Below are 25,741 nucleotides of genomic sequence, written 5' to 3'. Positions count from 1 at the left end.
TCATCTGTTTTCACTCCAAATCCTTCTTCTAAAATATAAAATGATGTCCTCTAGCCAGCATGTTGCCTTTTACTTTTCCTGTGGTCCAGACCTCAGTTAAAGATTTAACAAAAGCAAGAAAAGCTTTGTTTCAAGCCAAATAAAGGAATAAAATCTAAAAGTTTTCCAGATGAGAATGTTGGACATTTCACAGGCAGCTCATATGCTCTTTGGCAACTGAAATCCAGCACAAACTTTGCTCACGTAACACAAAATAGGAGGGTTTTTTTAATATAAACTATTTCTGGAGCTTCCAATTGTTGCCTTTTTCTTTTAATACTTCTTATTTTATAAAATCTGCATGAAAAGATTAAAGTATGTGAAACTTTGCATCTGTGGAGGCAGACTTCCTGGATTGTCAACTCCTGTTCCGTGCCAGGACTGCTGGGTGGCAACAGCTGCTTGTACTTCAGTGAACATCACTCTGTGCAGCTCCCTCTTGCATACAGCTCATCAGTCCCTCAAGGGTACACAGCACAGTCCTGAGTTTTCCCACCCCTGTGGAAGACCCTCATCCTTGCAAGGACTGACAAGTCCAGCAGAATGTCTCAGTCACGCAGGGGATGTAGACACCTGAAGAACTGTGTTTTTCTTTGAACATCAACAACAGAGCCCCCATTTCAGAAAAGCACTCTGATCAAACTCTGCTGTGCTCAGGGGAATCTGCTGTTTAAAATCCAGTGGAAGTGAGGGCATTGAAAGCTGATTATATTCATGCTCACTGCACTGTGAGATTTTGCTTGCTATTGAAATGACTTTACAAAGAGAAAGTCAAATGAGGGACGGATTGGAGGAGAGGATAAACTCTTTCCCTCCCACTTTCCAAATGACAGGCCTGCTGCAATGTAGTTATATACCACATTATGCTAAGCTTTCTCACAATACAAAGTACTATTCAAACACAATGTGTGATTACTACAATTTCCCCTCTTTGGTTCACAGATATTATATCTGTAAGCATCTCTTAATTTGCTGTTTGTGATACTCAGTGCTGGACAGGATTTTCCTATGCCATTCACGTTTCCTGCAGAATTTCCTGTTGCTGTACAGTTCTCACCACAGCAGCATTTGCATGTGTGTGTGCTAGGGCAACCCAAATCCAGACTGGGCTGCTCTCAGCCTGCTGGGAAAGATAGTTCTGGGTGTACTGCTGGAAGAGATGATTCAGAAGGATTCATGACATTAAAGCACTACTGTCCAAGTATATGAAACACATTTGGAATGTGTGACACTTAGAACTGATCCAGCTGGAAAGTGATTTTAAACAGAAGAGGGTGAATCTTTTGTTTCTCAGATGTTTTTGAGAGAGAATAGATGTGTTGTCCTCCCAAACCAGAGACTTCTTTCCTTCCTCCTTAATTCTGAGGACATCTTACTTGGCATAGGTTTTATGAGCCACTGGTGCAAAACTAAGTTTAGTTCATGAAAACAAAATGACAATTACTTGTTATTCTTTAAGACCTAGTTTCACATAGCAAAGCACATGCAATAGGTTTGGTTTTTTTTTTTTTTTTTCTTGTTCCATGCATTTTACCTTTTAATAGTGAAAATATATTATTTCTGTGGGGTGTTGTTGTGTATGGATCCTGGCAGCCACTTTGAGAGTCATCATCAGCACTGAATCGTATCAAAAAATTTCTCTCACTTTTCCAAGTGCAGCTAGAGTACTGAGGTCCCAAATACAGGTATTTCCTGTGACCTTTAATTAAGCTGAGGAACAGGCTGCCAGCTGCTGCTCAAAGCCTAATATTGCAATGGCAGGTGAGGAAGAAAGTGGATGTGCAGGTAGCTTTTGAAAGTGGTGTGAGGCAGAAGGGTGAAGAGGTGGAGGATGTAGAGATGAGCTGAAGGGGGGGAGGAATATAGAGGCACCAGTGTGAAATCTAAGAGACCAAAGGATTAAGAGGAACAAGGAACACAGAAAAAAAAAAAAATGAAATCACACCACGAAAGGAGATCTTTTCTTATGAAGAAAGCATAGAAGCTGTGGCAAGCACACCTTGTTGCTGTCTGTGCTTTTATTGTAAGGATAGATACCAAAGAGAAAAGAGAGATTCTTAAACTAAAGGATTGAACTTACCTAAGAGGAAGAAACTTAACAATTTATGAAGGCAGGATGAAAATTGGATTTCTAGCTAAGAAAAGGATCTTTCCTAAAAATTAGGCTCTGTGAGATCTCTTAGTTAACGATGCCACCTTTGTTGAAGGTGGTACTGGATAACTCCATGAAAGCAATCATATGACATAAATCTTCCCAGGCCTCTACTTCTACAATATATCAAATTTACACACACATAGGTGTAGAACTAGATGAAACATGAAATGAGAAATATGAAAGTTTACATGACCTTCAATGGCGTTATTATGGAAACTCTGATAGTACCACCATAACAGTAAATGCTCATTTCATTTGTTTTGGGGGAATTTGTTTCTTGAAAACATTTGTTGTCATGGTGTATTTCACCTAAGACATTTTCAATAAGAAAGAAAATGTTCTATAAGCAGAATGGCTTTAATATAGCATTGTCCCTTGAAACTGAAATACCTTAGGAAAGATTGTTTCTGTAGTACTCAGTTGCACAAGAAAAAAAGACCTGAGAATGTTGGGGAAGGAGGAAACAGGAGGCAGGAGTTGCTGTTGGCTTTCCTAGTTAAATTCAATGAACTACTGAGTGGTGTTGACATGGAAATTAATGGAGCGAATATTGTTCTTTAGAAGATATATTCATAAATATGAGAAACTCATTGGAAGTGGAAGTCTCTGGTCTCTACATGTGCCAGGGACAGGCTCTTTTATGTTTCAATGCACAAATTAGAGATGCTTCCCAGGCTTTTGAAAACAATTCCAGATTTTTGGCAACTTCATCATTAGAACAGTGCAGCATGTTGGAACAAACAAGAATTAATTCAAATCATTAAGATTTCATTTGTACTGTAGTCACCTCACCTTCCTGCTCTTTATTTTTGTACTCTTTGTTCTTGGATTCATTCTTCCAACATAACTTCTTTCATTTATAAGATAATAATTTTCATTGTCTCAGAGACTAACTGATGCTATCTCACTTTCCACTCCAGCTCTGCCCTCTTGTTCTTGTACAGCTTACATAAAACTGATGCCTTTTGGGTTTTGCCTTTTTTTGTTTTATATGTTCTCTGTATTCTTCACATATATATTTGTAACTTTCTACTCACTCCTGGTGGGGGGGCGGGGGGGTGGGGCTGGGCTTCTGTGGACCTCTTTCCCTAACTGCCTCTGAAGGCTTTCAAATAAAGACCCCCTTTTATATTACTTCCTTACTAAAATTATCTTGAGTTTCATTTCCAGGTTTGTTGCAGGCAACAAAACTGGCTGCACTAAATAAAAGTTCTTAACTCACCCAGCAGAGCAGGGGAAGAAGCAAACACGTTATAAAAAGGACTTAACAACAACAGTGATAAAAGTCTTGCACTGATTTCACATACATTGCTAACCTTTGCCTAACTTGGACAGCATATGAAACACATGTGGCAAGTAAAATAATTATTTTTTAAAAATCAACTAAGAATCAGCAGGTTTTTTTTGTTTTTTTTTTTTTTAAAGGAGAGTTTAGGATAGTTATACTAAAATAAATGTAGTTTTAAAAACAGGTACATTTTGAAATCATCAAGAGAGACGGTAAAATAAATACTCTTCAACATGTTTCATCAGTTTCTTACAGTTAGTCTTCCCAGGGCTTTAAAGTTTTTCTGTCTCCTCCATAGATAGGTACAAAAGTATCCAATGCCTTGTCTTTGTGAACAGCAAATAATATGTCTTAGATAGCTAGAGCTTTCAAATATCATGAATAAGCACTTAAAAATGTCTCACCAGCTGAGAAGAAAGAAAAGTAACTTAGATCATAAATGGATCAGTTTCAGAAATTGTAGTGATTAACACCATAGTAAATCTTAAGAAAAACATCCATGAGAAAGATTCTGCCACCTTTATGCAGGCTTAATAATAACTTACTTTGAAAAAGAAATCCCCACTGGAATTTAGTGAAGGAAGATACTTAGTAGTCAGTTTAAGTATGTCAAAGCCTGATCCAATGGTAGCAGAACTTTTAAGATGCTATTTTTGCCTATCTTAAATATTCACTCAGTTTGGAAGAGAACAATTTAATAAGCATGAGTCATTGTGGATTTGTGAAAGGTAAATCATCTCAGACAAATCATAGTATTTAATGAAATAACTGTTGGTATAGACAGAGCCAGCAGATTTAACATATTTGGATTTTCACAAACCTGTAGTTAACTTTAGACATGATGGATTATTGTGTCATGATCTTTCAAATACAGGACAGTTAATAAAGTAAAACAAAATAAAATAGCTAAGAAACATCAGGGAGGTGGGAAGCAAATGGCTGAGATTACAAAGGCCTGAGCATTTTCACAAAAGCAGGGACCCAGAGGCATCTCTACGGAGATCAATGACTTTTAATACCAGCTTACAAAATATTTAAAAACCGATGGCCTCTCATGAAGGTTCATTAGATTTTTGCCAATGGCTTTAGGTTGTGTTCTGATCTCATAATCAATTTATAGAGCATATGAAATTACATATTATCTGTTCCAGGAGGATCTTGCAGGCATGGCCAAACCAGAAACACAACAGAGTGAGATGAAAAGAAATTTAATATTTAAAATTATACCTTAAAAAAAATGAGGCATTTGAAGTAATATTCACATCATTCAAAGGGCATTTGATTTACTAATATGATTGAGACAAAGGATTCATGTTCAATAGGAAAGCAAGTATTTCCAGGCATACATGTACACAAGATCAGCTGCAATAGCCAAAAGGATTTGCTTTAGTCATCCGTATGTGTTCTGTCACTTTTCAGTGCTGTTACTTGTGCTTGAGGGTGTAAAGGCAATTCCTTTCTGAACTGTGAACCGAATGCTGGTGATAGAAAAGGCCCTTTGGAAGAAAACTAATTTACAACTTAAGTCAGATTATTTCTAAGACCTCCAGTAAGAGATTCACACTGTATATTTTTAGCTGCAGGTGACCTGAATCACTGTCTGGTGATATCTCTAATATAGGAAGGCTTGACTGCACTACTCAACATGCTCTGTACTGCATGAAGTAGATGGTAGGAATGCCTCTTTAAAGCATGCAGTGCTGATTAGTAGGAAAATTAGGATTATTAAACTGATATGAAAAGTGTAGCACATATCCAACAAATAAAATTAAAGTTGATTGTAGATATTTTTAGACAGATGAAGACTTGAGACAGTTTCTATAAATTTGGAAGAAAGAAATGTAGAAAAGCCTCCTATGATATTATAGTTTTTTAATAGTGCTTATGTACTGAAATCAGGAAATTTTAGCATGCTTTGAAAGCCATGTGGTTATTAAATGTAGTGTATTAAAAGTGTACTGATCAATTGACCATCCTGCAAATTTAATCATTGACTTATTTTGCTTTGATTGATTTGAGTAGAGAAGTAGAAAATTATCGACATTCAAAAATCAAGTACATGGATTTTTTTCCTTGGGATAGTCACCACTCAGCCTGTTTTAACAGTGAGGGTGGTAAAACACAGGAATAGGTTGCCCAGAGAGATGGCAGATGTCCCATCCCTGAAAACATCCCCCAAGTTGGATGGGGTTCTGAGCAACCTGATATAGATGAAGATGCTCCCCTCCATGGCAAGGGAGCTGGACTAGATGACCTTTAAAGGTTCCTTCCAACTCCTACTGTTCAATGATTCTATAATATTTTTTTTTGGTTGGTAGAAATTTGCCTTCTCTTGAATAGTCACTCATCTTTTAAAATGTGGTGATGGTGTATCATACACATAAGGTTTATGCACTGCATTGCAAACATTTACATTTGTTTAAGTATCACTGGTATTACATTAGCAAATGTTTTGCACCTTTTTGTTTTAAGATTAAATATGGCTCTGCACAGTTCCATACAGACTTGTTCCACACAGCTCCCATGAACTGTCTGCACACAAAGTTGAATAATAGTTAATACGGCAGGATTCTCGATGCAAATTGGACCTACAACCCAAAAAATACATTTAATGCATTTAATCCTCTGCTTACCAGGATAGAACAACAAGCAAAACACTTCATTTTTAAGTGTGGTATTTCACTTTAATTCAAGATCTATAAAAATGTGTCTATCAAACACAGTTTGTGTGATATTTCACAGCAAACATCAATAAACATCAACTCACAGGAATTTTCCTCAAAACCTTGCCTCCAGAAATCCCACAGTTAGTGCAGGGTAAAAGTCAGGCTTCGTGGATAATATGACTATATGCCTGAAGGTCAGCAAGCTAGCACTTGGATCAATTAATAGCAGGGTCATCAACTACAAACACTCTCTCCTCTGCTGCAGATTCTGGTGGGAACAGCCTCCACCATCAGGAGCAGGAATCTGAGCTGCAGTCCCGGCACTGGGAGAGGCAGAATTTTTCCTCCAGCTTTTGTGGGCATGGAAGTTCCAGAGAGCAACGTGCACTTCGAGCTGCATAACAAACAGCCAGAACTGCCAGATGCTGATTCCTTCTGTGATCAATGGGCAACACTTGTGATGCCTGTTAGCTACCTGTAGGATTTATTAATTATCTGCAGGGCTTATTAGCTATCTGTAGGGTTTGTTAGCTATTTTTATGGTTTAAATATATATACTTTTTTTTTTTTTTTTTTTTCAGATAGGACACAAGCAAGCTCTGTTCACACTCCAAGGCCTGGGTCCTACTTCAAATTACACTTCATGCAATTGTGCCTGATACTATTCTGAGACTGCCCACAATGCCTGCTGATTTTCAGTCTCTAAAGAATGAATAATTGGGAATGAGAGAACTTAAATCTATAAATGCCAGAAGGGTATAAATTGCTCTGCTTATGTAAGTAGAGGAAGTAGCTATAAAAGTAAGCAATAAACAACAGAGGTAAGCAATACTGAATATGAATTTTCTACTAATTTCTGTCAGTGCTTTAAAATTGGACAATAAGTCATTCAAGAAACCTTCTACTACCACACTACCTTCTTTTGTTTTTTGCATTAATTTTTTCAAACTTACATTAGGAAACAGCTAATCATAATTTCTCAGTGGTGTTTTTCTCTAAGGAAAACCTTCACTGTTCACAGCAGTTAGCATTGAATTCTTCTAGTCCTCCAGAGATTTGCACTCATTTCCCCAGTAAAACCTTATGCTGTCAATATTGCCCCTTGGTTCTTTACAAAACTGTGCCTAGAATGTTCCTATTTGTTTATAGTGGAGATTTGATTATCTTGTAATTTCCTAACATAGCCTTCTCTTAGGAATAAATCTAGGTTATATTGGCTTTATTTCTTATGATTCTGTGGATAATGTCTCCCCTACAGTCTAGAAAAACAAAGCAAAACACAATCTTTTTCTTGCAGTTCTATGAAATTCTTTAGCTACTTTAATCTAATTTCTTACATATTTTTAATTTTTTACTTGTATTTTAATGATTTCTTTTCTGAAATTAGTATCTGCAGTATGTGATAAAGATATTGTGATAAAGAAAAGACAGACACTGGACTTATTTCAAATATATTTGAGCCCAGCCAGTGATTTTTTTTTTTTTTTTTTTTACTCATTATAGCAGCATAATCCTATATTTGCTATAGAATTTGTTGGTGAAAATAGATGAGGAAATTTGGAACAACCACTTTAGATAAATCCTCAAGCTATTTAAGGAAACGTATAGTATGAGATACAAGCAAATGAAAATTAATTAATATATCTATAGATACTAAAACTTATTACTGCTTCAATTCTAATATATTCCTTGGCACATCCACTGCCTTTTCCCATATTTATATGTAAAAAATGTTGCTAAGATGGTTTTCCTTAAAAAAAACCGCAAACTACTCCTTTATTTTTAGAAATATCTACATTCAGAGAAAAAAAAAATCCACTAATCTAACTTCAGTGCTGATTAAAATGCAGCCCTGCTCCCTCTGCTTTGAACATAAAGCACGCTCATTATGGTGTAACCAGTTTTCAAATAGCTTTATCTTATTATATACTTTGAATGAAATGTACTAGTTTTTATTCAGAAAAACATTTTACTACCTGATTATAGATCTTGCTGCTTCAGGGGACAAATTAAGAAGTACCCTTCCCCTCTACAGCTCCACCACAGAGACTAGGCAATGTTTTGTGTTTTATTATTCCATGTGCAAGCCACTCAAATGAGGGCTATATTGCCACCTCTGTGTTAAAAAGAAGTTTTCTGTCTAGTCCTCTTAAATGATGAAAATGATGGGTTTTTGTCAGTTTAGTCCCTGCCCTTGTTAAAATTTGTACTCACATTTAGACTGCTAAGCAGGCACAAACCACCTGATCAGCTGTATACCCACACCTAAGGCAAACCCAGGTATGTGTGTAAGAGCTCACAGGTAGCCAGGAGCCCTTTTGCAACCCCAAAGAGAACACAAGTTTCATTTCATGACTTCCAAGATCAGAAATTCAGATCAACGAACAAGGGATCAGTGGGAGCAAGTCAAGGGCAAGAGGCCGCAAGCGTTTTCAGGCATCTCTTGGCGATGGAGTTCTTGTTGTGTGGCCGTGTGCTGGTGTATAGTAGCTGAGGTCAGTCACTGTCTTTCTGAATTGGTAGTGTCACACTTGCATCACAGCAAGATTCAAGTAGCCTAGGCAGAAACAGAGATGTTGTCCTTTCCATTTCCCACCTAGATGACATGACAGTCAGCATGTTCCCTACATGCTACAGACTAAGTCCTGTCTAAATCTGTCCTGGGAGCCGTATCCACCTTAAGCCATGTGTAGTGCTCAGACCGCTGCAGAGCCCAGCTTTCAGTATCACCTATTGGTTAAAGAGCTAACAAAGTGAGCTAAACACATCAGCAGTACAAATGGTCAGGATCACTCCTGTTCATCTTCTGCTCTGTGACTCCAGAGGACGATGTGACTTTAAGAGAATAAACTGCAAGTAAAGGATCACATATTTTATTTTTGTGTAATCAAGACTGATTTATAACACCATTTGAAATTACCCCTTTAAAACTTCTTTCCTCATACACACCAAAACCTAGAAGACATTTGCTTACACAAACCCATTACATCAGAGGAATTTTATCTGTTTGATGAATGCAGAATGTTATCTTTTGTTATTCAATATCTCAGTGAAATAAACTAGATGAAAATGCATGGGGTTTTTCCTCCCTCTTTTTTCTTCAAAGCCAAACCATTTTAAAATTGGAATGAATTCTTGGTAACTTGAATCTTACAGGCAAGTCTTAGTAAACTGCTATGACCTTGAAAAAAGTTCAGTGAAACCACAAGGAGTCAGACTATTAATTCTGTTTCAGTTCTCAGAAAAACACCATCCAAATAGCGCTGCACTAAATAAATTAAAGAAATAAATATTGAACAGAAGGCAAAACTTGAACTAGCCAAAAGTTAAGCATAGAGCTTACCCCATGCAAATAAGTACCAATAAGCACCATTGTTTATTGAACCTGAATCAAATAAGGACTTCTTTTGTATGTCTCATGCCAAGAATAAAATAGGATTCTCTCTGCCACAGGGTCCCATAGGCAAAGTCCCACTGAAATGCTTTTGTTCACAAAAAAGGGACAGTCTGGTTCAAACTCTGAATACATGATGAAAAGAACTCTCCCCCCCCGCAAAAAAAAAAAAAATACAGAGAACATACATTAAGCTTAACTTCTCTTAAACAAGCACTGGAATGAAATGCTAGTAATTAAGGATGGAGACCAGTGGTTACATGTGATAAATTATTTGGCAGTTGTTATTTGCTTTAAAACATTTTCCCTTAAGGGGTATTTATTATTCCTGAAAGCTTATCTGGGAACAAGAAGAGACCTGAGTAAGAAGCTGGATGCAGCAAATGAAACAATGTGCTAAATGATTTACTACGTAAAATTTGTGTACAATTTTAAATATGTACAGTTACATCAATTTTGCAAAGCAATTTCTCTGTGCAATTTTTTTTTTTACTTTTGCTTTTCACTCATGACTAAATAACTTTTAACTTCACCATCTCCATTTTTTAAAGCAGACTGCCACTACACAGAGACAATGAATTTTTCATAATAGTGAAAAGAATGAAAAAATCAGATTAATTTTTTGGGTACCTGTTAATGAAATTTGGCATGCTTCAGAACTGAGTCAGCAAAGACACATGAAGCAGTCCAGTTTAACTCACATTCAGCTGCCAAAATGATCCACCTATTGAGCAGATAGCTGGCATTTATAACTCAACAGAAGCAGTTATGTTTATGTAACTACAAATAGTATTCTACTGAAAAAGCATATCAAAGCTTGTCTTTTTTATTGATATTGCAAAGAATATTTGCAGAATTTGGGAATGAAAAGCATCTAAGTTCTGAGTAACTTCTTAGCAGACATAGCCCTATATTTTTCTCCTTCCTTGTAATAATCCTGCAATTTTTGAGAAAATGTGTCATAGTGAGTGCTAAATCAGTCTTAATCATTCAAAGGGAGATTATTTACTTGTTACTGCTTAATAGACACAGAGGCTCAAACTCACCATTTCACTGCCTTCTTGACTGACAGCATCCCTACTTGCACTCCTTCCATGATGGCTGGAGCAGAAGCCAGCTAAGCCAATAGCTGGCTGAAGCAGCTACAACAATCCTAAGATTTTATAAGGAGAACAAAGAAGGATGTAACTCCATCCTCTGTACTAAAAATAGTTATATAAAAAAAGTATTTCTCCAGTGTTGTGCTCCATTCAAGACATAGCACGGCTTTAAGAGCAGAATGAAACCCAAATGGCTTTAAAACTATTTTACCATTTCTGGAAATGCAGATGTTGCCTTAGTTCTCCTCGGAAACATATTAGTGACATCAACCTCTAAGCAAGCTCTCACAGGCTCTTAACAGCCTATGATTTCCTTCTTCATGTTTGCTTACCACAGGCTGATGGTAACACAGATCACTGAATATGTTTGCTTCTGTAAATGTTTCGAAATTTGATTAAATGTTGGCTGTAGATTTTGGAGGACAAGACAGCCTACATCTTGGTTCTGAATAACATTTTCACCATATTCTTTCACATTAATATATGATTTAATAACACATCTGAACTCACATTTTTAGGTCTATTAAGACTTGTTTTTTACTTGTTACAAAACAAACATAAACCCCTAAAAATCTGAATTTGAAATGTGTGAGTCATTTTGAACATTATCTTATTGACTGAAGTAAAAAGAATAATTTTCTATTCTCCTTCTTGAAGTAGAACAATAAGTGTTTATGATCTTTAAAATGTAGCCATGCTGGTATTACAAATAAGGAAGCTAGTGGAAAGAATCAAACACCAAAACAGCTTTTACTTAAAACAGTCAATTTATGGAAAAGTATTTGTTTTTTGAGGAAAACTAATGAATAGTTGAAATGTCTACTTCCAGGGTTTATAGAATAAAAGAAAAATCTCTAAATCCCTGTGGTAAAATTGCTTGTAAAAATAGAAAGAAAAAAATAAAAGGATCACTGTATAGGCAAGTGGTTGGTAACTTTTAAACCTGCAGAGAATTTGGGTTCCAGTTCTTTCTCCACAAAATGTCTAGAGATTAAATACTGATAAAAGCAGGAACTGCAGGTGTGATGATTCCCTTTTTTCTGACTCAATTTAGTTGTTTCTCTAGATGACTTGGTAAAGCTTTCTTTGAAGTCCCTTGAGAGGTTTTGCTTAAATACAAAAATTAGACTTGGCTCTGAGGGCAGGTTAACATTCTGTGTCCCCTTTGCTTGTCTTTTCTTCATGTTGTTTTTTTTTTTTTAAGTGAAAGAGCAAACCTATAGGCTTAATAGCCATAATGTCCATAAAAGTGCTTTGGATGCAAGTTTCTTATATGTATATTATATGTCATATGAGCATTCTTTTATTGGATTGCCTCTCAGTAGCAGAAAAAGGACAGCTGCTAATTATTTTTCCAGCAGCCGAAATAACTCAACCTTTTTGTTGGTTAGATTTGATTCTCCCCCACCTGCAGACATATTTATTTTCCCCAAATATACATGAAAAGGGGTGCATGTCAAGTCAGATGTTATGACTATACACGTATGTAAGAATATACCAAGCATGCAGAAACATAAAAGATAGCACCTCCGTAAAAGTGTAGAAAGTCACCAGCATTTTACACACCTCAACATTCAGGACAATAGGTGGCTTCTATCTTTTCTCTGTGGTTTTCGCTTAGTTCCAAAGCAGGACCAACTTGCTGTGAAATGGGTAGTAGTATATGCACTGAATTCTAACAGAATGTGACTATCTCACTAGCCCTAAGTGACCTTTTAAACTCCCACCTTGCGCATGTATTCAGAAGAGGTTCAGATGAGATCTCAAGGACTGGTAAAAATGTTAGCAGTGGCCTTCTGGCACTTGGGTTCTAAGCCAAATGGACTTGAACTCATTTAGGAAATAGTGGGATGCTATTAGAAACCTTTTCTTAAAGGAGACAGAATCAGAGCTACAAAAAGTGAAGAGAGAGAAAAATGAGACAACAGAGTAAGGGGGAAAGAAAGCTAATGAAAAGCAGAGCTGAAATAACCTTAAATCTCACAGCCTTAAAGAAAGTTAATATAGCATTACATAAAGCAGCCTTTTGGACAAAAGAAGGAAATTGGCATTTCTGGTTATGTGTAAACTGCTGGTCATCCTGTACTGTCATGTGAGACCCAGTCATAAATATCCAACAGATTCTGTTCACTTTTCTAATCAAAATAAAGAAAGTTTGTATAGACAGAAAAGGCACTATGGTTTGCTGCTGAGGGACCAAGAGGCCAGAGCATGTCATGAACTCACTGTTTAGCAAGTTTAGTCCTATTGTAAATTACACACATTTGGAGAGATGAAATGCATTGCACATTTATACACATTATTTACATGGTGGGAATAGACAGTAAGATATCCCCCCACTGCCACTATCAAAAAGTAATGTACTGCAACAGTATCAGAGATATTAAAAGAAAAATAGATCCAAAGACTGTTGATGTTGATTGAACTGGAAAACAGGCCTCAAAATGTAAAATCTTATTATCCTTATCATGAAGACCAGTTCAATGCTCTGAGTCATCATGACTCTAGAGCAATTCTTTTAACATTTCTGACAATGGTGCTTCCTTTCTGAAAGAGCAGAACAGGAGAAAATAAACTATTTTTAGTTTCTGACCTGAGAACATTTGGGACAAAGAGAAGATGCATCTCACAGAGGCTCTTCTGTGGTTTGTTCCCAAAAAGGCCTCAGATGGAGGGGTCAGTATTAGTGTGGCAGTGGTTCCCACCCTGACCAGCTATTCCTACAGGAATGTATGATGCTCCTTTCAAGCCCCAGCATACTGCTGCAAGAGGATAAAGACAGATCCCTTTATCTAAGAGTGGAGATGAAAGTTTCATCTGTGATCTCCAGGACTTCCCTAAACACAACTTTTTATAAACTTAGCCATTAGAAAAACCTTTGCATGCTGTTAGTTTTAATAAAACAGCAAGATTCCAATCCTAAAAATGCTAAACTCAGAAAGGCTGAATCCTAACTTGCCCAGCTCGTAACAACAACCAGCTAGTTCTGATCAGTGAATGATTCCTTGGTTCCCCTCTTAATGCCTAATTTTGAGGGAGGGGAAGGAACCACGTTGCCAAAATCACGCCAGAAAGCCTTTGCACTTAGAGGCAGAGACAAGGGCTGCAGCAAATAAGACAGCTTGATGGAGTGCTACAGTGAAACAGGTACACAAAACTCTAAGAAATACTAGACCAAGTACTTTGGCCCTGAGAGTCCTGACAAACAAAACAGTCAAAACACATCTCCACCCTCAGGAAAGAGTAAAGGAGCTCTCAGTTTCACAAGTGCCACTTTCCCACTGGCATAGGAATGCATGTGAGATCCTGCCAGCATGGCCCTGGGGGTGAGTATTGCTACTTGAGTTCCTGCTCCTTTAGCAGTCTGATCCCCAACATTGCATCCTGCCTTGTGCCTCCATAAAAACAGTGAGCTCCTTTCAGTGTACCACTGCTGCTAAATATTTAAGCTGTCATACACAACAAGCTTGTTCCACCAATCGAACTGAAACAGACACTTGGCCCACAGAGCTAGAGGCTAGATGGCCATTTAAAGAAAAGTATGCATAATTAAATTCTGTCTCATTTTATGCCTTATCCTCCCTCTCCCCTTTTATCTCCAGCTACCATTAACAGGCTCCTTTTCATTCTCCCCTTCTTATCCTTTTTCCTTCTTTTCCTTTCATCCTTGTTTATGTCTTTTTCATTTTCCCCTACTTTATTTTTTTCTTCCAAATCCTTTTGATCATCTGCCTCCTCAGCTCCCCAGTTCTTTACCCAGCTGTGTTCATGGGCTTTTCCATTTTATATCAGCTTCTCCCTCTCTTCTTTCTTACTACATTACTATTTCTTCAAATGAATTAAACCTTATTCCAACAAGCCCAGGACCTGATTTCGGCATTGTCTGGAACAAATGTTAGTCACTCTTCCCTAATGAGCAGATTTGGATGGAAACAAAGCATATGGCTAGAAGGAACAGTGTGAAAATGGGGCGATAAAATCAGTGGTATGAAAATGAATTTAATTACATTATTCTTATCATTGTATCATCCAAATGCTCATTTGCTTTGACAATGATTTCTGTTCAGCATGTGTGACATTTTAGCCATACAGTTAATGTGTAGCATTGTCTCTCATCTGTTATTAAAAAGCAGTGAAAGGTTTGTCTAAATGAAATCAGATCTTCATTCAAACAGCAGGAATATAATCTTCAGAGCAAATGATCTTGGCAAGAGTGTCTGTGCAGGTCATGTATACAAATAGCTATTTTAATTATTCCCATTTAAATATGCTTGCTTTCTGTAGCTGTACATAAACACATACTCCTAGACTGGATTATGGGGAAAGTTATCCAGTTAAAAATTAACCTCATTTTTTTGTTAAACTGGTGCAAATAGAGTAATCTGTTCACTTTCACATGCTTTCAGGCAAATTGCCTCTGCTTTGAGCCCTCTTAGAGTTTCTCAGTCTCCTAGTTTGAAACTAACACTGTTGAACTAAAGATTTTTTTTTTTTGTCTAGCAGTCTAGCATTCTCTTTTTCTAATTAAAAAAGTGATAGTCTTCCAGTCTTCTTTACTGCAGCATCTGCACATTCCCAAGCCCTCCAGTCATGCACTGAGTGATTTGCAGACCAAATTTATACCCTTCAAATTCCATGTGTCAGAAATATCTGGAATTTAAGTTGAGAAAATAAATGCTTTTGAGTTTACCTTATGAGATGCTCTGAAACCCATGGATGCTTTGGGTCTTCCTCCTGATTTGAACTGATCTCTCCTCTAAATTGGGGGATTTGTTATTTGTAATTGGGACTGGCAAGTTGCCTCTTTCCTTCCTGGATCTCCTTATGCAACAATGTCCTACTCTCTTCTACACAGTACCACATTCACCTCTCTCTGTTCAGTGATCATGAAAACATCACCACTCACACCAGTCTCTCAGAACCAGAAGTCCTGTGTCAAGTAAAATATTGGTCAGAACTAGTGTTTCTTAAAACTTATATTTTTGCCTCAAGAAGCATTAAATGTCTTTTTCAAACAAATCAGCTACTGAGGATGACATAACACAAACTCCAAGAATACCTCAGTAAATAGCACAAAGAAGACTTCTTAAATTGATAAAGCTACTAGTCACTTTATTGTAACTTCTGAAAAAACCCCCATTTTCCCACAATTTGAAGCATTTGAAAACATTCTAATGCTCTATGCATTAAAACTTCACTTTTAATGTTGAATCAGTCTTCTGCAAACTCTTTTATTTATGTATGAGTAATATCCATAACATTAATTACTGGAAGTTTTTGAAATAGCTTGCATTTTATAGACTGTAATTCACTATAAAACAAGTACTACACATACTTACACATGAAAGCACTGATATTTTTTTTCATTCTGCACAGAATGAAAATAATGCCACTGATATATTTTCTGATTTGTCTCACCTGAAGAACTCAGTGAATTCAAAAAGGTGTCATCAATTGAGGTCAACAATCACATTACATGCATATACATAATGAAAGCCCTCTACACCTTCCATTGTGTCTTGTAGACTGCCCTTCTCCACTAATATTTCTCAAATGGGCTGGACAGCAAGAACCAAGAGGTATAAGCAGACTGTTCTTATTCCAAATGTCTTTTTTGTGTTAGCTACTGGTAAGTTCCACCTTTCTGTGTCAATCACAATTGTTTTATCTCTTTCTGAGTCCCTTTATTCTGGGTCTCAAATTCCTTCATCCTTTCATGGCATCCCACTTCATTAGTGCTTATGTTACAAGCTGAAGTTTTTCTTAACGGCACCTTTCCTTTCTTTCTTTGCTACTCTTCCACTCCTTTCCTTCCCCGACTTTTGTTTCTCCTGAAGTCTCTGCTTTGAAACTGAATCACAGAGGAGAATTAAAAAAAAAAAAAAAACCAACAAAAAACAAAAGCTGTTCTCAAAGGCATCAGGAGCAGCCCAAAAATGTTTGCTTCTCAGTAAAACCTAAAATGTTCAGTGACTACAAGAAACATTTTCACTTACATTTATCTAAGACAGATGCAGCTAATACAGCTGGTGCTCTGTTATTAGTGAAGAAAGTCTTGTGGCCAAGTGAGCTGCAACAGATTAAAGAAGCTGCAGCACATTTATGTCAAAATGGTAGATCAAAACATAACTTATGATGACTGAAGATTTAAGCACTAATTTTGAAGAAAGCAAGTGCCTGTAAGTGGGCAAAAATACTCCTAAGTTTTGAGAGGAAAAATAATATGTAATTCTTGGTTTTTTCTTTTTTTGTGATGCGCAGACTGACAGCTTTCTCACTTAATCGTGCCAGGCACTATGAGGGTTATAAATATGTGATATTGTTTACCTTGCCTTCTTGTACAATCGTTATTTTTAATATCAGCAGAATTATTGACATGCCATGGCAGTTTGAGTAATTTAGTAAGTCATTCATCTTCACAATTTCATTGCGTCCCAACTCCTGTCAGGCTTAATTTCCAATTAAAATTTATTATTTTACCGGTGCACTTAGTGACTGTTAGCGGAGCCAAACACACGACGTTCAAAACTGGACATAGAAAAAGGCACGAACAAAATAGGCTATTTCCTTTTGGTGTCTTTAACATCTACCTCTGTGCTATCTTGTAAGAGCATCTTCAGACACACCCTTAAGGCTAAATGCACTGTAAAGACCACCTATGCTGAATAACCTCATAACAAATTTCAGACTGTCATTCCCCAAACCGGTGACAAAATAATGCAAAAAGTTTCCAGATAATTTCAGCTAACAGAAAACATAATCCATAGCAGGAATACTGCCCACTCTACATGTATCCAAGTCTCCCCAGACATCCTCTTTGGTTCCACGTTTACACAGGCTGTCTTTGTATCATTATGCAAAGCCACCAGCTGCGTCAGTCCTACCAGGAAGATGACCTGCTCTTTGTCAAACAAGATGTCCATGGTTTGGGGAATGGCCCTAGGACAGAGCCATGCCTAGTGCTCCATATTTTCATGCTGACATTGTACAAGCACTGCATGCTGGTTACCTACTTCAGGCAGTTCCTCAGTCACCAAAATGCAGCAGCTCCTGTGAGTCACGATGGGGAACTGGCAGGGCTCAGGAGCTTTTAGTGTTCTCTGTATGAAGAGAACAAACAGGCCTCACTGGCATTTCACCATCATCTTTGCCTCATTTGGCACGGCTACATATCAAAATTAACATGGACAACAGGGAGCTGTGACAAGGATAGCAGGGTGCTTAGCATCCTGAAGTGCAGCCTGAGTGCTGAGGGAGCTGCACTGCTGCTACTGGCTTCACTGGGAGCAGGACTGCTGTTCAAATAGGAGCAGCACTACTGGTGAAAACATTAAAGCAGACAAATCAGGCATAGGCTTGTCCTTCTACTAGTGTAATCATGAAAATAAAAATAATTGGATTTATTCTTTTTTTCCCCAGTCACTCTGTTTCATAAGCTGTGCATCCCTGGTTTTGAAGCATTTCAGAGATGTTAAGCTGTTATTTCCAGTAACAGAAGCAGTTACTTCCCTTAATAATATGGATTATTTCAAAGCAGAAAGAAGGAACTCTAATCTAGGAAACTCTTACGTTGTATTTGCAATGCTTCTGACCACAAAGGTTATTATACTTAATTCATTAAATTATATTCGGAAGAGCTTTGTCAATTCATTGTTTTCACCTGAATCTTTGAATCTGGCAGAGGTATAGCCCTGATGTTACAGAATTGTTTTAATCCAGGTGTCTTAAAAATTTTTGGTGCCTGATCTTTAGTAGTATTCTTTTAATATTTTTTTTGTTTGTATTGTAAACAAAATAAGGATTTTTGATGAAAAGTTTCCCCTGATTTAGAATCTTTCTGATTGGTTCCTCAACATGAAAAAAAATTTCCTCAGTAATGCTCACATCTGATCACTGCAAGGGAGAAGGGAGAGACAACATTTTCTTACTTGACAGAGATTCGCCTTTTTGAGAACTGTAAGTCCTTCATATGTAGCTAGACTTTTTTCATAAGGGTAGTGGTTTTGCCCCAAACCACACCTGTAATTCCCATTAGTAGAGGTGTAAGGGTAATAAACCCCCAGATCTTCTACAATGCAGCTTTCCTGTGCATATAATTCCATATAATTTAATGTAAGTTCTGCACAATAAGCAACAGCAGGATCAACACTCATTTTGAAAAACAAAGTAATATGTAATGATTCGCCACATCTGCAAAGCCTTCCTGAGTCTTATTTATCATGCTTTAATTTTGGCAATCATTCTTCTCATCAGAATGGTTATTTAAACTTGTGAGAAGAATCCATTTCATCATTATGTTTTAGCACATACACTTATATCCATCATAATTCTTAATCTAGACTTAATAAAATAATTTACCAGTATAATGTAAAATATTAAGTAATTGATTTTTAGCACAATAGTGCACGAAGAAGAAGAATCAATAGCATCCATGGCCACAACAAATTTCAAATTATCATTCCCAATGCTTTAGACAAATCAATGGGTAGTTGATTTGCTACTAATTTTATTATGTGTAAAATGTTAAAAAAATTCACTGCATATAAATAAAGTCATTCTTTGTCTGACCACATTTCTGCTCTTATTCTCTCCTGTGTTTACTCCCCACTTTGTCTCCTCACAGCTACACTATTTAAATAAACTTCCATTATTTTCAGTGGAATGACTTGCTAAAGGGAAATATTTGTGTCCCTTCAATGGACATCTACTGTTGGTATGAAAGCAATCAAGAGGAAAAAATGATGGTATGAAGCACATTTAACTTTCACGCCTCTTCATCATTCTGCACAAGCAAACACCAACAAGAATTCAATCATAAGTACTTCAAAATATATTCCTCCCCTTTCTAAAAAAGCAGATATTAAAAAAAGGAAAATAAAGAATAAGAATAAATTACTAAATAACAATAGATTTTACATGTGAACCTTCCAACTTTTTAGTAACTCTCCTGTTACACTATCACTATTAAAAGAAATCATTCAAATACTTACAAATATGAACTAAATTCTACAAATGACTAAGACAAACTGTGTAATTTAGAGAAGCCGTCATTATAACATATAATTTACTTCTCAACACTTTTTAACATATTAGGGTTAAAAACCTGCATTCAGCACAGGTGGTGGTGTGAGAGGATGTATTTACACCTATGCTCATATCCTGCCTCTGATGGATTCTTCATCACTGACTACTGGGCCTGCCTGCTTAGAATTGCCTCTGATGAGATGGTATTGCAGTGTTTTGCAGGAGTATAAATTGTTGTTAAAGTGAACTTCACAGGATTTTTTTTTTTTTTTTTGAGATACAAGATATAAAGTTCACATCCCTTCCACACAACTACAACTGTAGGAATAAAAAGAATCTTCACTTCCTGCTCCAACAGGATCCAATTTATTAATGTCTCATGCATCTCATATGACAATTGCATCAAAGTAATAGCAGGAAGTTGTCTGGAGGTGCTGCTGACAACATGAATGTTACATTGCTACATCAGAGTTAGTAATAAAGAGCTGAAGGAATGATAATTCCATCCATCAATCACTGTTTTTAAGACCCTCAAATAGAACCAAAGAGGCTGCATATTTCACTTCTGTTTCACAAACTCTTAATTAGCTGTAAATGAACTTTTGGGAAAACTTAATCTTATGCCAAGGCACAGATCCTATTATCTGATGCTAATTTAGAGCTATGGAAGAAAAATGAGAAAAACACATATGAGTGAACAAAGTCGAGAGCAGTTCACAGGCAGAAAGAACACTAACCTTATACTGAATGTGGCTTTTCAGTTGACTTTTGCTTCTGTGCATTTTTGGTGGAATGCACCCAAGATGTCAGAAATATGTTTTCCCAACTGGAAAAACCATCTGAAGGGCCCTCGCAGATATGATCAGTCAATATTAGCACTGATGGCATCAGACATTACTATTTCAGTTGTCTGTTTCAGTTCTTTGCCTTTTATGAGGACATCTGAAACCCAAACTTTTGCCAAGCATTCCTAGGGATTACTCCTAAAGGGAGTGTTCCATCTGACAGAAGCCTGCAGAGAAACCCCCTCTAGAAAATGGTTTATCTATGGAGAGGGATAGACTAGAATATTTTTAGCAGAAAAAATAAAATTATATAGCTGTGCTGGTAAAACTCAGTGTGTGTTCCTTCTATTATGTAATAAGCACTAATTTATTTTGGAACAATTACTCTGTCTTGGAAGACGGAGAAGTTAGCTTACTTCACAGTGCTCATCTAAATTTCAATTCTTCTGGTTTCACTCTTTGACACGGTTGATTATAGAAGCGCTGAATAGAAAGAATAGCAACTTGAAGTTCAAATGAGTAGGGAGAGGTGGAACAGTATGGAACTTTAAAGACAATGAAATTAAGCCTAAATTTGTAATAGAAAAGGATGTTAACCCAGATGACTGACAAGATCAAAGCAACGAGTGACAAAGATGATATTACAGTCGGTATTTGTACAGACTTTGAAGACTGAATATATGAATATTTGCAAGTATTTGCATTTAATCAATTGTGTTTCTGCTTCTTTCCTGACCAATCCTATTCAACCTCACACAAATCTGAAGGTTGTATACTCTTGGTAGGTGTTTGTTTAACAGTGCTTCACACTTGGACTACTTTGCCCTCACCTCCTGTATGTACCTTCTAATAATGAGGACAGAGACACAGCTAAGGACATGTACATTTTGGGAGAAGCTAAGAACAAGTAGTAAAAGAAAAACAGTGGAGACACTTCTTTACAAGGTATCAGAAGCTAGAACAATCATTAAAAACCATGTAATACATTTGAAGATGCAAAGGTGAAATGTGAGACAATTTTGAGTGCAGTAATGATTCTGATCAACCTCACTTGGAATACTCACCCACACCCTTCTCCCATTTGTCCCAGAAGCATCACTTCAGCTCCCTCTGGGGCCTTCAGATTCTGCTGGAGCTATGGTGTAGAAGCAGTGGTCTCAATAGGGCTGGTCACGGACCCTGATGACCCAGGACTCAGTGTGTGGGTTTATGCTGGGCTTTATCTTGGACCCGTTTTATTGCAGTGGACCTGGCTCCTCATCCCTTAGGGAGCAGCTGACCCTTCCTGTTCCCTAACAGAAAGCTCAAATTTGAGTAGGCCTGCTTCTCACATATACTATGCAGGCAGATATATTTCTAAAAGTAGAGTTAAAAGCCACAACGGTTTTTAAGGTTTTGTAGATATTTAAACACAATAGTTTTTAAATAAAATGCTGACATTCAGAAGGTGAGACACAATTTGGCTTGCAGACATAGAAATACATCAAACACAATGTGGTATGAGGTGCATGTTCTTCCTTGTCTGTACAAATCACACGAGTAGTAGAAGGAGACAATTTGGATTATGGCATTAAAATGTTACGAGTTTACAAACTTCTACCTGCCTAGACTACACCCTCTCTTATCTATCTTATTATAACAATTATGAAACAGATATTCTTCTACAACCCAGTTAATTTTTTTTTTGCTTGAACTAGCAGTAACCATCTCTGTACAGTGTGTTCTGTTGCTCTTTGCTTCCTTCCTGACACTCAGATCCTAAAGTTCCCCCATGGTTTTACTTGGACACTTCAGACCTTTTTCTCACTTCTATTTCAACATTTTCTGATTAAAGATTGCTACTCTCTAATGTTTTAAATACTTCTCAAAGAACTGGACGTGTTTTCTCTCTCAAGCTCCAACTACAGTTTAATATCAAAGCCAGTAGTGGCCATGTAAAATTTCCTTAGCTATTATAAAAAACATTGGATATTAGCAGCTGGAAACAAAGAAGACTTTGGTTTTAATTACCACAAAATTTCAGAGTGATCAAGTGAATAAGGCAAGATCCACCAATAAGTGGGTATTTTTGTGACTATCCACACAAAATTTATAATTATTGTTGCTTGCATAAATAATTAGCAATAAAAAAAAAAAAAAAGAAAGGAAAAAGGATGCAGTCATATTAAACATGGCAATATCTGATAGGGAGCAGTCACAGTTGTGATAAATGCATCTCAATGCCAAATGAATAAGAAGGGATCAGTTCTAATGCCAGCACACCCCAGCAGCAATAAGCAGGAAATATAATAAGCCTCTGCTGAAGATGGAACATTTTGTGTGCAGCAACTTTTGCAGCTGCTTAGATTGTTTTCGATTGACCTTAGATTCCAAGCAGTTCTTTGTGGTTCCTTGGAGGAAGGGAAAGACAAGATATGGAGTAGATGTGATCTTTTAAGGACACAATTGGAACCTCACCCTACCCCTCAAAAAAAGGTACAGGGAGGCTTTTTTGAATAAACACTGGAGGAGTTACAGTTAAACTGAAATAGCTCTTCAGTAACCATGAAACCATTATAGCATCTACAGATACAGATACGTTAATATTATGAAACAGAATATAATTGAGTATAATGCAATCAGTAAATCCTGGCACATAGATAAGCACACATACTTTTCGTTTTGTAGCTTTAGACAAAAATCAGCAGTGAAAAGGTAAAGAGCATCAGTAAAATTCTGGGTGAGAAGATAAAGCTACCGAAAGATAAGTGACTATTAGCTGCTCTGTATTTAAGAAAAAGCCCCAAATGTAAAAAGAAGAAAATTTTGGCACATTTTCCTTGACCTACAGAGATGATGTTATTTTTGAGTAGTTCTTCTGAGGAAGGATTGCCTCTGGAATTTCACTGAGCAGAAAAGTAGCTTTGATAAAATCGGAGAATTGGAATCATTGCCTGTCTTTTTTCTAACAAAGCAAATCATACTTTCACTCACTAGCTGTACTTAACTAAGAAAATGTACCCCTGTCCCAGGAAGAAAATTACTTTTTCATTATATTGAAACAGCAGTGTTATTGAAAGATTTGTGAAGCTTGTCTGTCTGAGCTTTAAAACAAGATGGAGAGAGCTAGTGAAAATCACTCTTGTCTAACTACTTGATAGTGCAAAAAATAGCTTTGAGCTGTGAGAGTGATGTTATCTGCTACTGAACTAAATGATCAGGTGACAGCTGTGTAGTCCACATTCTTGGCCACTTAATCAGCATTGTCACAGGTCAAAAAAAGGCAGGGCGTTTGGGCCTTCCTCCAATATTTGAATATGAGTCTTGGCTTTTCTATTTCTGCTGTAACATGAGCAAGAGAGTGTTCCTGCTTTGTATTATTATAGGAAGGGTGACTTCATGCTACAGATTATGCAGGGTGGCCTTGATGTCTTAGAGAATTCACGATATGTTTACTTCTTGTGCCGGTGATACAGAATAAAAAACACTGCAAATATCACCAGCATCTTAAAGGTAACAGCTAAATAGATAAACACAATCTATATATCTAATTGTTAAGTGTAGATGTATGCCTATCCAAAGGATTCTTCCTGACATAGGTCAAGCGGATCTTTTTCCACATTATGATAAGTATTTGGACATCAGACCTCTCCAACCAGTAATACAGTTCTCTTCAGTTTGAAATTTTCAAATATCAGTTTCCAGAAGTAGCTCAGAGATCTGGAATATGAGTAAATATTCTGCAAGAGAATGATTAGCAAAGAGAGGGCAGCTCTGCCAGTGAAGTTTATGTAATAAGCAGTGTAATTATTCATAATTTATCATCAGGTTGTTTAATTTTCCCTCAGTGAGATGTAGAAAATTTTCACATTTAAAAATAAAATCTTTGCAATGAAGGCCAGTTATGTGCATTTCCTATTGATGTACATTAAAATCTACAAATGAGTTACAACAATTTCCAGATTTTCTCCTTATTCTACATATTTTCCTGTCTCATGCTTTGAATCCCTTCAACAGGAATAATTTTATTTGTGGTAATTGGAAACTCCTATGGTCCTCAACTGAAGTATGTATATCTATGTAGGGAACTGTAAATAGGTATTTCTTTGAGGTGATCCAGTTCAAGAACAGATGCAAGGTATCTAAAGTGTCTATTTGTCAGTGAAAAACAATCAGCAAAGTACTTTTTTTTTCCCCACACAGATGCTTCCAATCCCCTCTCCAGCCACAGCTTAGCCTTTAATGAACTTTCTTGAATGCATTCTTGGAAACCACCAGCGAACCTGTGGGCTTTGTCTAGTCTTTTCCTGATTCTTTTTCTCCAGTTCTTTTTGTACAGCTTCTGGACAGTTGTCATGCACGCTCCAGTACTGAACACAGTGCAACACAGCTCACAATTCCTGATCAGCCACGCATGACCTGTGTTTTCTATTGTTCTTGTTGGTTTAGCAATTCCCTGGAGCTCACCCATTTCTTAGATTTGCTGTAATTAAAGCAGACCAGCTGTGTCTTTGAAGGTCAAGCACTTTAGCCTCACTCCCACTGCGACTGTGACAAAACACTCTTATAGTGCTCTTCTGTGATCCTCAGAACTCAGCAACTTTCTATCTCACCTTCTCTAAACTAACATCAGATAGCTGTAGATATAGGCTTGGATTTTTCCAATTCCCCAAAACAAAGACGGGGTGGAGAGCTACTGTTATATGTCTGAACACAATACTTTACCACACTGCACGGCTGATCAGAGATATGATTTCATGTGCATCTGGACATTCAGAACGGAGAGAGGTCATCATTAGCATAAACATTGGTGTGTGTAACTGCTCATTTCTGGATTTTTAGTGGCAGACCTACCAGAAGACAAATTTTAAAGTTTATTTCATTGCAAGTTAAATTATGTATGACACTTCTTGAGATTTTTAAAGTTTCGTGCTACAAAGGTCATTTTCTAGACCAGCTATACTTTCTAATTTTCGGAAGCTATAACTGCAGCTGTTAAAGAAAATAGAAATTAACTCAATTATGTAACCATGAAAAATAATCAAAATTTAAAATAAAATTGGATTTTTCTTGTAAGACATCCATAGGTTTACAAGACTTCGGGGAATTAAGGCAACGTCTTTTTTGTGGGGGCGGGAGAAGATTGAAGTTCTAGGCAAACAATAAACTAAGAGAATACTTGCTATTGAAAAGAAGTCTGACGTCAGGAAACACAACAATTAATGCTATTCTGCCCCCTCGCGTTAACTTTTGAGGCAGCTGCCGTAGCCCCACATCCCGAAGTTCATGTCCCTTCGCGAAGACTGCAAAT

At 37.0% G+C, this 25,741-nt stretch overlaps 1 long non-coding RNA gene across 1 annotated transcript in view; it reads right to left on the bottom strand.

Moving 5' to 3' along the window:
* Positions 1 to 10,720, bottom strand: part of LOC140682399 (uncharacterized) — a 33,048-nt gene extending 22,328 nt beyond the window's left edge. Inside the window, exon 1 of the long non-coding RNA XR_012054080.1 lies at positions 10,589 to 10,720. This is a non-coding gene — a long non-coding RNA (uncharacterized lncRNA). The remainder of the gene's footprint in view (positions 1 to 10,588) is intronic.
* Positions 10,721 to 25,741: the final 15,021 nt, after the last annotated feature.

This window comes from Taeniopygia guttata, chromosome 2, assembly GCF_048771995.1.
Source record: "Taeniopygia guttata chromosome 2, bTaeGut7.mat, whole genome shotgun sequence".
In the NCBI taxonomy this organism is placed as follows: Eukaryota; Metazoa; Chordata; class Aves; order Passeriformes; family Estrildidae; genus Taeniopygia; species Taeniopygia guttata.
Note: the sequence above shows the minus strand (reverse complement) of the source record. Positions and strands in the feature narration are given on the sequence as shown.